This window comes from Staurois parvus, unplaced genomic scaffold (genome assembly GCF_062004578.1).
Source record: "Staurois parvus isolate SC_StPar_1 unplaced genomic scaffold, SC_StPar_1.0 ptg000826l, whole genome shotgun sequence".
NCBI classification, from domain to species: domain Eukaryota; kingdom Metazoa; phylum Chordata; class Amphibia; order Anura; family Ranidae; genus Staurois; species Staurois parvus.
The window spans coordinates 266,982-284,841 of NW_028318622.1; the positions used below are offsets into that span (position 1 = coordinate 266,982).

Sequence of the window (17,860 nt, forward strand, 5' to 3'; positions counted from 1 at the left end):
CCTGTGTTGGACCCTCTTGGTTGGTGTTCAGAGGGTCAACTTTCTTGTCTTTCTTGAATAGTCGTCTAATTGCCCCAGCCACACCCCTTTTAGGGGCGGTAACATGGAGCTGTGTGGTTGGTGGGCGGTCCTCTACCAAGGGTCCCACCCTCTCCTGTGTTGGACCCTCTTGGTTGGTGTTCAGAGGGTAAATTTTCTTGTCTTTCTTGAATATCCGTCTAATAGCCCCAGCCACACCCCTTTTGGGGGCGGTAACATGGGGCTGAGCGGTTTGCTGGTGATCCTTCATTGGGAATTCGTCTCTCTCCTGTGCTGATTGCGCTGGAATTCTGCTCAGAAAATGCTCTCTGGTTTGGTGGTTGAAGTTGAACATCGAAAGGCGAGCGATTCTGAAGAGAAACTACAATTGCTTCCTCTCTCTTCAAAGGTCAGTCACAATCTGAGGCTCCCTCACCGTGTGATGTCACACTGAGCATGTGACCTGTGATGTCACTGTGCTCTGTTGCCATGACTACCGGAAATATGCAAATGAGGCTACTTTCAAAGTGAGCATGTGACCTGTGATGTCACACTGAGCAGGAGGTTACATGACCAAGCCTGTGCTCTGTTGCCATGACAACCGGAATATGCAAATGAGGCTAATTTCAAATCTGTTGGCGGCTTTTTTTTTTTTTTTTTTTTTTTTAAATTTGAATTCCTTGGCTGTTGCTGAGAAAATAACTGACATTTTTTTTTTTTTAATTTGAATTCCTTGGCTGCTGCTGCAAATCATTCTGTTTATTGTGGGGGTGTGAGGGGTGAATTCACCATACAGATCAGTTATTGGGAGGGGGAGGGGGGTCTATATCTGGTCATACAGTATATATCCTGTAGCAGCCGGTAATAGTCGTCCAATAGCAGATCGATCCTCACTGCACACGGCTCTGATCGTTGGACTGACAATCACTCCCCCATCCAGCCCTGCCCCCGATTCCTTGTATACAGACACACAGCTTTCCTATGGGGGGGGGGGGGGGGTCATAGTGTTTATATCTTACTATATACAGAACACAAAGACTGAATTAAACATTTCCCTTTTTACTCTGAAATCTGTGAAGTCGATGGATAAACCAATCATTTCTCTCCGTAGATTTCCTGTATTCTGAACGTCTCTGAGGAAGAAATAACGGAACACCGAGTGGAAGTTCTGAGATTTACAAGAAATCGCCTCCCCTGACGTCCTGGTAAGAAGAACATCTCAGATAAAAACGGGGGGGGGGTATTGTGAACACCCCCAAAATGAAGGTGTGCCCCCCGGGGTGACGTCTCATATTTGATAATCAGGAACCCGGCTGGTATTGAGGGGATAAAAAATACAGGAAAGTGTCCTTAGACTTGTTATAGACGTCCAGTGAAGCCGAGTGCAAGTTCCCTGCAGGAATAGAGTGCACTGCGCTGAAACTGCATTATGTGCAATGGCTGGATGTCCTGTATATTCCCCGAACACCAGGAAATCCTGCAAAACAATCCCATCATTTCTGGGGGTCAGAGGACTCTTCCACCCCCCTCCCCCACCACTGTGATTGCTTCTTCCCCACTGCGGCCTAATGGATTTAATGAATGGATGAAACCATCTACTGGGGGGGAGGGACAGCGCTGTGTATATACAGAGATCCCCCCACATTACTCCCCGTGTACCCCAACCTTCTACTATAGGGGGTGACAGTACAGAGCTGTGTATATACAGAGATCCCCCCACATTACTCCCCGTGTACCCCAACCTTCTACTATAGGGGGTGACAGTACAGAGCTGTGTATATACAGAGATCCCCCCACATTACTCCCCGTGTACCCCAACCTTCTACTATAGGGGGTGACAGTACAGAGCTGTGTATATACAGAGATCCCCCCACATTACTCCCCGTGTACCCCAACCTTCTACTATAGGGGGTGACAGTACAGAGCTGTGTATATACAGAGATCCCCCCACATTACTCCCTGTGTACCCCAACCGTCTACTATGGGGGGTGATAGTACAGAGCTGTGTATATACAGAGATCCCCCCACATTACTCCCCGTGTACCCCAACCGTCTACTATAGGGGGTGACAGTACAGAGCTGTGTATATACAGAGATCCCCCCACATTACTCCCTGTGTACCCCAACCGTCTACTATAGGGGGTGACAGTACAGAGCTGTGTATATACAGAGATCCCCCCACATTACTACCTGTGTACCCCAACCGTCTACTATAGGGGGTGACATTACAGAGCTGTGTATATACAGAGATCCCCCCACATTACTCCCTGTGTACCCCAACCTTCTACTATAGGGGGTGACAGTACAGAGCTGTGTATATACAGAGATCCCCCCACATTACTCCCTGTGTACCCCAACCGTCTACTATAGGGGGTGACAGTACAGAGCTGTGTATATACAGAGATACCCCCACATTACTCCCTGTGTACCCCAACCGTCTACTATCGGGGGTGACAGTACAGAGCCGTGTATATACAGAGATCCCCCCACATTACACCCTGTGTACCCCAACCGTCTACTATAGGGGGTGACAGTACAGAGCCGTGTATATACAGAGATCCCCCCACATTACTCCCTGTGTACCCCAACCTTCTACTATAGGGGGTGACAGTACAGTGCTGTGTATATACAGAGATCCCCCCACATTACTCCCTGTGTACCCCAACCTTCTACTATAGGGGGTGACAGTACAGAGCTGTGTATATACAGAGATCCCCCCACATTACTCCCTGTGTACCCCAACCTTCTACTATAGGGGGTGACAGTACAGAGCTCTGTATATACAGAGATCCCCCCACATTACTCCCTGTGTACCCCAACCGTCTACTATAGGGGGTGATAGCACAGCGCCATGTATATCCTGCTTTGAAGCCGTCACAGCTGACAGCCAATCACAGACAGCGGAAGCATTTCATGTACACACGCCTTGTTTTCACGTGATTGGTTTGCAGCTTTGGTTGCTCAGGTGAGTTGAGATTTGTGTTTTTAACTCATCCCTCCTGACAACCCGGGAGTCACCTTGGAGGGTTTCCTCCATACCCCATACCAGCGTCCTGATCACCCCCATACCCCATACCAGCATCCTGATCACCCCCATACCCCATACCAGCGTCCTGATCACCGCCATACCCCATACCAGGGTCCTGATCACCTCCATACCCCATACCAGCGTCCTGATCACCTCCATACCCCATACCAGCGTCCTGATCACCGCCATACCCCATACCAGGGTCCTGATCACCTCCATACCCCATACCAGCGTCCTGATCACCACCATACCCCATACCAGCATCCTGATCACCGCCATACCCCATACCAGCGTCCTGATCACCTCCATACCCCATACCAGCGTCCTGATCACCATCATACCCCATACCAGCGTCCTGATCACCATCATACCCCATACCAGCGTCCTGATCACCACCATACCCCATACCAGCCTCCTGATCACCTCCATACCCCATACCAGCGTCCTGATCACCTCCATACACCATACCAGCATCCTGATCACCTCCATACCCCATACCAGCGTCCTGATCACCTCCATACCCCATACCAGCGTCCTGATCACCTCCATACCCCATACCAGCGTCCTGATCACCCCCATACCAGCGTCCTGATCACCTCCATACCCCATACCAGCGTCCTGATCACCTCCATACCCCATACCAGCATCCTGATCACCGCCATACCCCATACCAGCGTCCTGATCACCGCCATACCCCATACCAGCGTCCTGATCACCTCCATACCCCATACCAGCGTCCTTATCACCTCCATACCCCATACCAGCGTCCTGATCACCTCCATACCCCATACCAGCGTCCTGATCACCTCCATACCCCATTCCAGCGTCCTGATCACCACCATACCCCATACCAGCATCCCGTTCACTACAATACGGTGCCTAGGGGCAATGATTGGTGACATAAGGGTGCTGAGAGATGACAGGGACTATAAGAAGTGACATAAGGGTGAGGAGAGGAGACATAGGTGGGATGACATTTGGCATTGGGGTGATGAGAGGTGACATTGAGGTGATGAGAGGTGACATAGGGGCGATGAAAGGTTACGTAGGGGTGATGAGAGATGACATAGAGGTGATGAGAGGTGACATGGGGGCAATGTGGCATAGGGGTGATGAAGGGTGACATAGAGGTGATGAGAGGTGACATAGGGGCGATGAGAGGTGACATAGGGGCGATGAGAGAAGACATAGGGGCGATGACAGGTGACATAGGGGCTATGAGGGGTGACATAGGGGCGATGAGAGGTGACATAGGGGCGATGAGAGGTGACTTAGGGGCGATGAGAGGTTACATAGGGGCTATGAGAGGTGACATTAGGGCGATGAGAGGTAACATAGGGGCTATGAGAGGTGACATAGGGGCGATGAAAGGTGACATAGGGGCGATGAGAGCCGATATAGGGGCGATGAGAGGTGACATAGGGGCGATGAGAGGTGACATTGAGCTGATGAGAGGTGACATAGGGGCGATGAAAGGTTACGTAGGGGTGATGAGAGATGACATAGGGGCGATGTGGGGTGACATAGAGGTGATGAGAGGTGACACATGGGTGATGAGAGGTGAATTGGGGGCAATGTGGCATAGGGGTGATGAAGGGTGACATAGGGGTGATGAAGGGTGACATATGGGCGATGAGAGGTTACATAGGGGTGATGAGAGGTGACATAAGGGCGATGAGAGATGACATAGGGGTGATGAGAGGTGACATAGGGGCGATGAGAGCTGATATAGGGGCGATGAGAGGTGACATAGGGGCGATGAGGGGTGACATACGGGCAATGAAGGATGACATAGAGGCGATGAGAGGTGACATAGGGGTCATGAGAGGTGACATAGGGGCGATGACAGGTGACATAGGGGAGATGAGAAGTGATTTAGGGGCGATTAGAGGTGACATACGGGCAATGAGAGGTGACATACGGGCGATGAGAGGTGACATAGGGGCGATGAGAGGTGACATAGGGGTCATGAGAGGTGACATAGGGGCGATGAGAAGTGATTTAGGGGCGATGAGAGGTGACATTGGGGTCAAGAGAGGTGACATAGGGGCGATGAATGATGAGATAGGGGTGATGAGAGGTGACATAGGGGCGATGAGAGGTGTCATATGGGCGATGAGAGGTGACATGGGGGCAATGTGGCATAGGGGTGATGAAGGGTGACAGGGGTGATGAAGGGTGACATAGGGGCGATGAGAGGTGTCATAGGGCGATGGGAGGTGACATAGGGGTCATGAGACGTGACATAGGGCGATGAGAGGTGACATAGGGCGATGAGATGTAACATAGGGGTGATGAGAGGTGTCATAGGGCGATGGGAGGTGACATAGGGGTCATGAGAGGTGACATAGGAGCGATGAGAGGTGACATAGGGGCGATGAGATGTAACGTAGGGGTGATGAGAGGTGTCATAGGGCGATGGGAGGTGACATAGGGGTCATGAGAGGTGACATAGGGCGATGAGAGGTGACATAGGGCGATGAGAGGTGAAATAGGGCGATGAGAGGTGACATAGGGGCGATGAGAGGTGACATAGGGGCGATGAGAGGTGACATAGGGGCGATGAGAGGTTACATTGGGGCGATGAGAGGTAACATAGGGGCGATGAGAGGTGACATAGAGGTCATGAGAGGTGACCTAGGGGAGATGAGAGGTGACATAGGGGTCATGAGAGGTGACATAGGGGCGATGAGAGGTGACATAAAGGTCATGAGAGGTGACATAGGGGTCATGAGAGGTTACATAGGAGCGATGAGAGGTGACTTAGGGGCGATGAGAGGTGACATAAAGGTCATGAGAGGTGACATAGGGGCGATGAGAGGTGACATAGGGGGTCATGAGAGGTGATATAGGGGCGATGAGAGGTGACATGGGGCGATGAGAGATGACATAGGTGTCATGAGAGGTGATATAGGGGTGATGAGAGGTGACATAGGGGTGATGAGAGGTGACATAGGGGTCATGAGAGGTGATATAGGGGTGATGAGAGGTGACATAGGGGTGATGAGAGGTGACTTAAGGGCGGAGAGGTGACATAGGTGTCATGAGAGGTGATATAGGGGTGATGAGAGATGACATATGGGTCCTGAGAGGTGACATAGGGGCGATGAGAGGTGACATAGGGGTGAAGAAAGGTTACATAGGGGTGATGAGTGGTGACAGGGGCGATGAGAGGTGACATAGGGGTGATGAGAGGTGATATAGGGGCGATGAGAGGTGACATAGGGGCGATGAGAGGTGACATAGGGGTCATGAGAGGTGTCATATGGGCGATGAGAGGTGACATGGGGGCAATGTGGCATAGGGGTGATGAAGGGTGACATAGGGGTGATGAAGGGTGACATAGGGGCGATGAGAGGTGACATAGGGGCGATGAGAGGTGACATAGGGGTCATGAGAGGTGACATAGGGGCGATGAGAGGTGACATAGGGGTCATGAGAGGTGACATAGGGGCGATGAGAGGTGACATAGGGGTCATGAGAGGTGATATAGGGGCGATGAGAGGTGACATAGGGGCGATGAAAGGTGACATAGGGGCGATGAGAGCTGATATAGGGGCGATGAGAGCTGACATAGGGGCGATGAGGGGTGACATACGGGCGATGAGGGGTGACATACGGGCGATGAAGGATGACATAGAGGCGATGAGAGGTGACATAGGGGTGATGAGAGGTGACATACTGGCGATGAGAGATGACATAGGGGCGATGAGATTTGACATAGGGGCGATGACAGGTGATTTAGGGGCGATGAGAGGTTACATACGGGCGATGAGAGGTGACATAGGGGCGATGAAAGGTGACATAGGGGCGATGAGAGGTTACATAGGGGCAATGAGAGGTGACATAGGGGTCATGAGAGGTGACATAGGAGCGATGACAGGTGACATAGGGGAGATGAGAAGTGATTTAGGGGCGATGAGAGGTGACATACGGGCGATGAGAGGTGACATAGGGGTCATGAGAGGTGACATAGGGGCGATGAGAGGTAACATAGGGGCGATGAGAAGTGATTTAGGGGCGATAAGAGGTGACATTGGGGTCAAGAGAGGTGACATACGGGCGATGAATGATGAGATAGGGGCGATGAGAGGTGACATAAGGGCGATGAGAGGTGACATAGGGGCGATGAGAGGTAACATAGGGGCGATGAGAGGTGACATAGGGGTCATGAGAGGTGTCATATGGGCGATGAGAGCTGATATAGGGGCGATGAGAGGTGACATAGAGGTGATGAGGGGTGACATAGGGGCGATGAGAGGTGACTTAGGGGCGATGAGGGGTGACATAGGGGCGATGAGAGGTGACATAAGGGTGATGAGAGGTGACATAGGGGCGGAGAGGTGACATAGGGGCGATGAGAGGTGACATAGGGCCGATGAGTGGTGACAGGGGTGATGAGAGGTGACATAGGGGCGATGAGAGGTAACATAGGGGCGATGAGAGGTGACATAGGGGTCCTGAGAGGTGACATAGGGGCGATGAGAGGTGACATAGGGGTGAAGAAAGGTTACATAGGGGCGATGAGAGGTGACATAGGGGCGATGAGAGGTGATATAGGGGCGATGAGAGGTGACATAGGGGCGATGAGAGGTGACATAGGGGCGATGAGAGGTGACATAGGGGTGATGAGAGGTGACATAGGGTCGATGATTGGTGACATAGGGGTCATGAGAGGTGACATAGGAGCGATGAGAGGTGACATAGGGGTCATGAGAGGTGACATAGGGGCGATGAGAGGTGACATAGGGGCGATGAGAGGTGACATAGGGGCGATGAGAGGTGACATAGGGGTCATGAGAGGTGACATAGGGGCGATGAGAGGTGACATAGGGGCGATGAGAGGTGACATAGGGGCGATGAGATGTAACATAGGTGTGATGAGAGGTGTCATAGGGCGATGGGAGGTGACATAGGGGTCATGAGAGGTGACATAGGGGTCATGAGAGGTGACATAGGGGCGATGAGAGGTGACATAGGGGTGATGAGAGGTGACATAGGGGCGATGAGAGGTTACATTGGGGCGATGAGAGGTAACATACGGGCGATGAGAGGTGACCTAGGGGTGATGAGAGGTGACATAGGTGCAATGAGAGGTGACATAGGGGTGATGCGAGGTGACATAGGGGCGATGAGAGGTGACATAAAGGTCATGAGAGGTGACATAGCGGCGATGAGAGGTGACATAGGGGTCATGAGAGGTGATATAGGGGCGATGAGAGGTGACATAGGGGCGATGAGAGGTGACATAAAGGCGATGAGAGGTGACATAGGGGCAATGAGAGGTGACATAGGGGCGATGAGATGTAACATAGGGGTGATGAGAGGTGTCATAGGGCGATGGGAGGTGACATAGGGGCGATGAGAGGTGACATAGGGGCGATGAGCGGTGACATAGGGGTCATGAGAGGTGAGATAGGGGTGAAGAAGGGTTACATAGGGCCAATGAGAGATGACATAGGGGTGATGAGAGATGACATAGGGGTGATGAAAGGTGACATAGGGGCGATGATTGGTGACATAGGGGTCATGAGTGGTGACATAGGGGCGATGAGAGGTGACATAGGGGCGATGAGAGGTGACATAGGGGCGATGAGAGGTGACATAGGGGTGAAGAAGGGTTACATAGGGCCGATGAGTGGTGACATAGGGGTGATGAGAGATGACATAGGGGTGATGAGTGGTGACATAGGGGTGATGAGAGGTGACATAGGAGTGATGAGAGGTGACATAGGGGCTAGGAGAGGTGACATAGGGGTGATGAGAGATGACATAGGGGCGATGAGAGGTGACAAGGGCGGTGAGAGGTGACATAAGGGCGGAGAGGTGACATAGGGGTCATGAGAGGTGACATAGGGGTCATGAGAGGTGACATATGGGTCCTGAGAGGTGACATAGGGGTGATGAGAGGTGACATAGGGGCGATGAGAGGTGACAAGGGCGGTGAGAGGTGACATAAGGGCGGAGAGGTGACATAGGGGTCATGAGAGGTGACATAGGGGTCATGAGAGGTGACATAGGGGTCATGAGAGGTGACATAGGGGCGATGAGAGGTGACTTAGGGGCGATGAGAGGTGACATAGGGGCAATGAGAGGTGACATAGGGGTGAAGAAGGGCTACATAGGGCCGATGAGTGGTGACATAGGGGCGATCAGAGATGACATAGGGGCGATGAGAGGTGACATTGGGGTGATTAGAGGTGACATAGGAGCAATCAGAGATGACATAGGGGCGATTAGAGGTGACATTGGGGTCATGAGAGGTGACTTAAGGGCGGAGAGGTGACATAGGGGTCAAGGGGTAATGAGAGATGACATATGGGTCCTGAGAGGTGACATAGGGGCTATGAGAGGTGACATAGGTGTGATGAGAGGTGACATAGGGGCGATGAGAGGTCACATAGGGGTCATCAGAGGTGAAATAGGGGCGATGAGAGGTGACATAGGGGCGATGAGAGATGACATAGGGGGGATGAGAGGTGACATGGGGCGATGAGAGGTGACATAGGGGCGATGAGAGGTGACATAGGGGTCATGAGAGATGACATATGGGTCCTGAGAGGTGACATAGGGGTCATGAGAGGTGAGAAAGGGGCGATAAGAGGTGACATACGGGTGATGAGGGGTGACATAGCTGTGATGAGAGGTAACATAGGGGCGATGAGAGGTGACTTAGGGGCGATGAGAGGTGAGATAGGGGTGATGAGAGGTGACATAGGGGTGATGAGAGGTGACATAGGGGTGATGAGAGGTGACATAGGGGCGATGACAGGTGACATAGGGGTGAAGAAAGGTTAGTTAGGGGCGATGAGAGGTGAGATAGGGGCGATGAGAGGTGACATAGGGGTGATGAGAGGTGACATAGGGGTCATGAGAGGTGACATAGGGGCGATGAGAGGTGACATAGGGGTGATGAGAGGTGACATAGGGGCGATGAGAGGTGACATAGGGGCGATGAGAGGTGACATAGGGGCGATGAGTGGTGACATAGGGGTGAAGAAAGGTTAGTTAGGGGCGATGAGAGGTGAGATAGGGGCGATGTGAGGTGACATAGGGGTGATGAGAGGTGACATAGGGGTCATGATAGGTGACATAGGGGTCCTGAGAGGTGACATATGGGCGATGAGAGGTTTCATAGGGGCGATGAGAGGTTACAGAGGGTCGATGAGAGGTGACATAAGGGCGATGAGAGGTGACATGGGGCGATGAGAGATGACATAGGGGTGATGAGAGGTGACATAGGGGTCATGAGAGGTGATATAGGGGCGATGAGAGGTGACATAGGGGTCATGAGAGGTGACATAGGGGCGATGAGAGGTTACTTAAGGGAGGAGAGGTGACATAGGGGTCATGAGAGATGACATAGGGGCGATGAGAGGTGACATAGGGGTGAAGAGTGGTGACATAGGGGTGATGAGTGGTGACATAGGGGTGATGAGAGGTGAGATAGGGGTGATGAGAGGTGACATAGGGGCGATGAGAGGTGACATAGGGGTGATGAGAGGTGACATAGGGGCGATGAGAGGTGACATAGGGGCGATGAGAGGTGACATAGGGGTGATGAGAGATGACATAGGGGTGATGAGTGGTGACATAGGGGTGATGAGAGGTGACATAGGGGCGGACAGGTGACATAGGGGTGATGAGAGGTGACATAGGGGCAATGAGGGGTGACATAGGGGCGATGAGAGGTGACATAGGGGCGATGAGAGGTGACATAGGGGCAATGAGAGGTTACATAGGGGCGATGAGAGGTGACATAGGGGTGAAGAAGGGCTACATAGGGCCGATGAGTGGTGACATAGGGGCGATCAGAGATGACATAGGGGTGATGAGTGGTGACATAGGGGTCATGAGAGGTGACATAATGGTCATGAGAGGTGACATAGGGGCGATGAGTGATGAGATAGGAGCGATTAGAGGTGACATAGGGGTGATGAGAGGTGACATTGGGGTCATTAGAGGTGACTTAAGGGCGGAGAGGTGACATAGGGGTCATGAGAGATGACATATGGGTCCTGAGTGGTGACATAGGGGCGATGAGAGGTCACATAGGTGCGATGAGAGGTGACATAGGGGTGATGAGAGATGACATAGGGGCGATGAGAAGTGACAAAGGGGTGATGAGAGATGACATAGGGGCTATGAGAGGTGACATAGGTGTCATGAGAGATGACATATGGGTCCTGAGAGGTGACATATGTGCGATGAGAGGTGACATAGGGGCGATGAGAGGTGACATAGGGGCGATGAGAGGTGACATAGGGGTGATGAGAGGTGACATAGGGGTGATGAGAGGTGACATAGGGGCGATGAGAGGTGACATAGGGGCGATGAGAGGTGACATAGGGGTGAAGAAGTGCTACATAGGGCCGATGAGAGGTGACATAGGGGCGATGAGAGGTGACATAGGGGTCATGAGAGATGACATAGGGGCAATGAGAGGTGACATAGGGGTGAAGAAAGGTTACATAGGGGCGATGAGAGGTGACTTAGGGGTCATGAGAGGTGACATAGGGGCGATGAGAGGTGACATAGGGGCGATGAGAGGTGACATAGGGGTGATGAGAGGTGACATAGGGGTGAAAAAGGGCTACATAGGGCTGATGAGAGGTGAGATTGGGGCGATGAGAGGTGACATAGGGGTGATGAAAGGTGACATAGGGGCGATGAGAGGTGACATAGGGGTCATGAGAGGTGACATAGGGGCGATTAGAGGTGACATAGGGGCGATGAGAGGTGACATAGGGGTGAAGAAGTGCTACATAGGGCCGATGAGAGGTGACATAGGGGCGATGAGAGGTGACATAGGGGTCATGAGAGATGACATAGGGGTGAAGAAAGGTTACATAGGGGCGATGAGAGGTGACATAGGGGTGATGAGAGGTGACATAGGGGCGATGAGGGGTGACATAGGGGTGATGAGAGGTAACATAGGGGCGATGAGAGGTGAGAGAGGGGCGATGAGAGGTGACATAGGGGTCATGAGAGGTGACCTAGGGGTCATGAGAGGTGACATTTGGGCGATGAGAGGTGACATAGGGGCGATGAGAGGTGATATAGGGGCGATGAGAGGTCACATAGGTGCGATGAGAGGTGACATAGGGGGCGATGAGTGGTGACATAGGGGCGATGAGAGGTGACATAGGGGTGATGAGTGGTGATATAGGGGTCATGAGAGGTGACATAGGGTTGATGAGAGGTAACATAGGGGCGATGAGTGGTGACATAGGGGCGAAGTGGGGTGACATAGGGGTCATGAGAGGTGACATAGGGGCGATGAGAGGTGACATAGGGATCATGAGAGGTGACATAGGGGTGATTAGTGCTGACATAGGGGCGATGAGAGATGACATAGGGGCGATGTGGGGTGACATAGAGGTGATGAGTGGTGACACATGGGTGATGAGAGGTGACATGGGGGCAATGTGGCATAGGGATTATGAAGGGTGACATAGGGGTCATGAGAGGTGACATAGGGGTGATGAAGGGTGACATAGGGGCGATGAGAGGTGACATAGGGGTGATGAGAGGTGACATAGGGGTCATGAGTGGTGATATATGGGCGATGAGAGGTGACATAGGGGCGATGAGAGGTGACATGGGGCGATGAGAGATGACATAGGGGTGATGAGAGGTGATATAGGGGTCATGAGAGGTGATATAGGGGCGATGAGAGGTGACATACGGGCGATGAGAGGTGACATACGGGCGATGAGAGGTGACATAGGGGTCATGAGAGGTGACATAGGGGCGATGAGAGGTGACATAGGGGCGATGAGAGGTGACATAGGGGTCATGAGAGGTGACATAGGGGCGATGACAGGTGACATAGGGGAGATGAGAAGTGATTTAGGGGCGATGAGAGGTGACATACGGGCGATGAGAGGTGACATACGGGCGATGAGAGGTGACATACGGTAGATGAGAGGTGACATAGGGGTGATGAGAGGTGACATAGGGGCGATGAGAGGTAACATAGGGGCGATGAGAAGTGATTTAGGGGAGATGAGAGGTGACATTGGGGTCAAGAGAGGTGACATACGGGCGATGAATGATGAGATAGGGGCGATGAGAGGTGACATAGGGGCGATGAGAGGTGACATAGGGGCGATGAGAGGTAACATAGGGGCGATGAGAGGTGACATAGGGGCGATGAGAGGTGACATAGGGGTGATGAGAGATGATATAGTGGCGATGAGAGGTGACATAGGGGCGATGAGAGGTGACATAGGAGCGATGAGAGGTGACATAGGGGCGATGAGAGGTGACATAGGGGCGATTAGAGGTGACATAGGGGCGATGAGAGGTGACATAGGGGGGATGAGAGGTGACATAGGGGCGATGAGAGGTGACATTGGGGTCCTGAGAGGTGACATAGGGGCGATGAGAGGTGACATAGGGGTGAAGAAAGGTGACATAGGGGTGATGAGAGGTGACATAGGGGTGATGAGAGGTGTCATAGGGCGATGGGAGGTGACATAGGGGTCATGAGAGGTGACATAGGGCGATGAGAGGTGAGATAGGGCGATGAGAGGTGACATAGGGGCGATGAGAGGTGACATAGGGGCGATGAGAGGTGACATAAAGGTCATGAGAGGTGACCTAGGGGTGATGAGAGGTGACATAGGTGCAATGAGAGGTGACATAGGGGTGATGCGAGGTGACATAAAGGTCATGAGAGGTGACATAGGGGCGATGAGAGGTGACATTGGGGTGATGCGAGATGACATAGGGGCGATGAGAGGTGACATAGGGGCGATGAGAGGTGACATGGGGCGATGAGAGATGACATAGGGGTCATGAGAGGTTACATAGGGGCGATGAGAGGTGACATAGGGGCGATGAGAGGTGACATGGGGTGATGAGAGGTGACATAGGGGTCATGAGAGGTGATATAGGAGCGATGAGAGGTGACATAGGGGTCATGAGCGGTGACATAGGGGCGATGAAAGGTGACTTAAGGGCGGAGAGGTGACATAGGGGTCATGAGAGATGACATATGGGTCCTGAGAGGTGACATAGGGGCGATGAGAGGTGACATAGGGGTGAAGAAAGGTTACATAGGGGTGATGAGTGGTGACAGGGGCTATGAGAGGTGACAGGGGCGATGAGAGGTGATATAGGGGCGATGAGAGGTGACATAGGGGCGATGATTGGTGACATAGGGGTGATGAGAGGTGACATAGGGGCGATGAGAGGTGACATAGGGGCGATGAGAGGTGACATAGGGGTCAAGAGAGGTGATATAGGGGCGATGAGAGTTGACTTTCTGGCGGAGAGGTGACATAGGGGTGATGAGTTGTAACATAGGGGTGATGAGAGGTGTCATAGGGCGATGAGAGGTGACATAGGGGTCATGAGAGGTGACATGGGGCGATGAGAGGTGACATAGGGGTCATGAGAGGTGACATAGGGGCGATGACAGGTGACATAGGGGAGATGAGAAGTGATTTAGGGGCGATGAGAGGTGACATACGGGCGATGAGAGGTGACATACGGGCGATGAGAGGTGACATAGGGGAGATGAGAGGTGACATAGGGTGATGAGAGGTGACATAGAGGCGATGAGAGGTAACATAGGGGCGATGAGAAGTGATTTAGGGGCGATGAGAGGTGACATTGGGGTCAAGAGAGGTGACATACGGGCGATGAATGATGAGATAGGGGCGATGAGAGGTGAGATAGGGGCGATGAGAGGTGACATAGGGGCGATGAGAGGTAACATAGAGGCGATGAGAGGTGACATAGGGGTCATGAGAGGTGACAGAGGCGATGAGAGGTGACATAGGGGTGATGAGAGGTGACATATGGGTCATGAGAGGTGACATAGGGGTGATGAGAGGTGACATAGGGGTCATGAGAGGTGACATAGGGGCGATGAGAGGTGACATAGGGGTGATGAGAGGTGACATAGGGGTCATGAGAGGTTAAATAGGGGTCATGAGAGGTTAAATAGGGGCGATGAGAGGTGACTTAGGGGAGATGATAGGTAACATAGGGGCGATGAGATGTGACATAGGGGCGATGAGAGGTGACATAGGGGCGATGAGAGGTGACATACGGGCGATGAGAGGTAACATAGGGGCGATGAGGGGTGACATGGGGTGATGAGAGGTGACATAGAGGTCATGTGAGGTTAAATTGGGGCGATGAGAGGTGACATAGGGGCGATGAGAGGTGACATAGGGGCGATGAGAGGTGACATAGGGGTCATGAGAGGTGACATAGGGATGATGAGAGGTGACATAGGGGTCATGAGAGGTGACATAGGGGCGATGAGAGGTGACATGAGTGATGAGAGGTGACATAGGGGCGATGAGAGGTGACATGAGTGATGACAGGTGACATAGGTGCGATGAGAGGTGACATGAGTGATGAGAGGTGACATAGGGGTGATGAGAGGTGACATATGGACGATGAGAGGTGACATAGGGGTGATGAGAGGTGACATAGGGGCGATGAGAGGTGACATGAGTGATGAGAGGTAACATTGGGGTGATGAGAGGTGACATAGGGGCGATGAGGGGTGACATAGGGGCGATGAGGGGTGACATAGGGGCGATGAGAGGTGACATAGCGGCGATGAGAGGTGACATAGGGGTGATGAGAGGTGACATGAGTGATGAGAGGTGACATAGGGGCGATGAGAGGTGACATAGGGGCGATGAGAGGTGACATGAGTGATGACAGGTGACATAGGGGCGATGAGAGGTGACATGAGTGATGACAGGTGACATAGGGGCGATGAGAGGTGACATGAGTGATGACAGGTGACATAGGGGCGATGAGAGGTGACATGAGTGATGACAGGTGACATAGGGGCGATGAGAGGTGACATAGGGGCGATGAGAGGTGACATAGGGGTCATGAGAGGTGACATAGGGGCGATGAGAGGTGACATAGGGGCTAGGAGAGGTGACATGAGTGATGACAGGTGACATAGGGGCGATGAGAGGTGACATGAGTGATGAGAGGTGACATAGGGGCGATGAGAGGTGACATAGGGGCGATGAGAGGTGACATAGGGGTGATGAGAGGTGACATGAGTGATGTCAGGTGACATAGGGGTGATGAGAGGTGACATAGGGGTGATGAGAGGTGACATGAGTGATGACAGGTGACATAGGGGCGATGAGAGGTGACATAGGGGTGATGAGAGGTGACATGAGTGATGACAGGTGACATAGGGGTGATGAGAGGTGACATAGGGGCGATGAGGGGTGACATAGGGGCGATGAGAGGTGACATAGGGGCGATGAGAGGTGACATAGGGGCGATGAGAGGTGACATAGGGGTGATGAGAGGTGACATGAGTGATGTCAGGTGACATAGGGGCGATGAGAGGTGACATAGGGGTGATGAGAGGTGACATGAGTCATGACAGGTGACATAGGGGTGATGAGAGGTGACATAGGGGTGATGAGAGGTGACATAGGGGCGATGAGAGGTGACATAGGGGCGATGAGAGGTGACATGATTGATGAGAGGTGACATAGGGGCGATGAGAGGTGACATGAGTGATGACAGGTGACATAGGGGCGATGAAAGGTGACATGAGTGATGACAGGTGACATAGGGGCGATGAGAGGTGACATGAGTGATGAGAGGTGACATAGGGGCGATGAGAGGTGACATAGGGGCGATGAGAGGTGACATAGGGGCGATGAGAGGTGACATAGGGGCTAGGAGAGGTGACATAGGGGCGATGAGAGGTGACATAGGGGCGATGAGAGGTGACATAGGGGCTAGGAGAGGTGACATAGGGGCGATGAGAGGTGACATAGGGGCTAGGAGAGGTGACATAGGTGCGATGAGAGGTGACATAGGGGCGATGAGAGGTGACATAGGGGCGATGAGAGGTGACATAGGGGTGATGAGAGGTGACATAGGGGCGATGAGAGGTGACATAGGGGCGATGAGAGGTGACATGAGTGATGAGAGGTGACATAGGGGTGATGAGAGGTGACATAGGGGCGATGAGAGGTGACATAGGGGTGATGAGAGGTGACATAGGGGCGATGAGAGGTGACATAGGGGCGATGAGAGGTGACATAGGGGCGATGAGAGGTGACATAGGGGTCATGAGAGGTGACATAGGGGTGATGAGAGGTGACATAGGGGTGATGAGAGGTGACATAGGGGCGATGAGAGGCGACATAGGGGTCATGAGAGGTGACATAGGGGTGATGAGAGGTGACATAGGGGCGATGAGAGGTGACATAGGGGTCATGAGAGGTGACATAGGGGCGATGAGAGGTGACATGATTGATGAGAGGTGACATAGGGGCGATGAGAGGTGACATAGGGGTCATGAGAGGTGACATAGGGGCGATGAGAGGTGACATAGGGGTCATGAGAGGTAACATAGGGGCGATGAGAGGTGACATAGGGGTCATGAGAGGTGACATAGGGGCGATGAGAGGTGACATGATTGATGAGAGGTGACATAGGGGCGATGAGAGGTGACATGAGTGATGAGAGGTGACATAGGGGCGATGAGAGGTGACATAGGGGTGATGAGAGGTGACATAGGGGCGATGAGAGGTGACATAGGGGCGATGAGAGGTGACATGAGTGATGAGAGGTGACATAGGGGCGATGAGAGGTGACATAGGGGCGATGAGAGGTGACATAGGGGCGATGAGAGGTGACATAGGGGCGATGAGAGGTGACATAGGGGTGATGAGAGGTGACATAGGGGCGATGAGAGGTGACATAGGGGCGATGAGAGCTGACATAGGGGTGATGAGAGGTGACATAGGGGCGATGAGAGGTGACATGAGTGATGACAGGTGACATAGGGGCGATCAG

General features: G+C 52.7%; 1 protein-coding gene across 7 annotated transcripts in view; it reads left to right on the top strand.

The window, feature by feature from the left end:
- Window positions 1-17,860, top strand: part of LOC149443916 (uncharacterized) — a 443,717-nt gene that overhangs the window by 105,803 nt on the left and 320,054 nt on the right. For 6 of the 7 annotated variants that reach the window (XR_016306587.1, XR_016306588.1, XR_016306591.1 and 3 more), the window contains exon 3: window positions 1,130-1,223. The exons of the other annotated variant lie outside the window; for it this stretch is intronic. The gene's annotated coding sequence lies outside the window, so the exon portion shown is untranslated. The remainder of the gene's footprint in view (window positions 1-1,129; window positions 1,224-17,860) is intronic. 7 annotated transcript variants of the gene reach the window in all.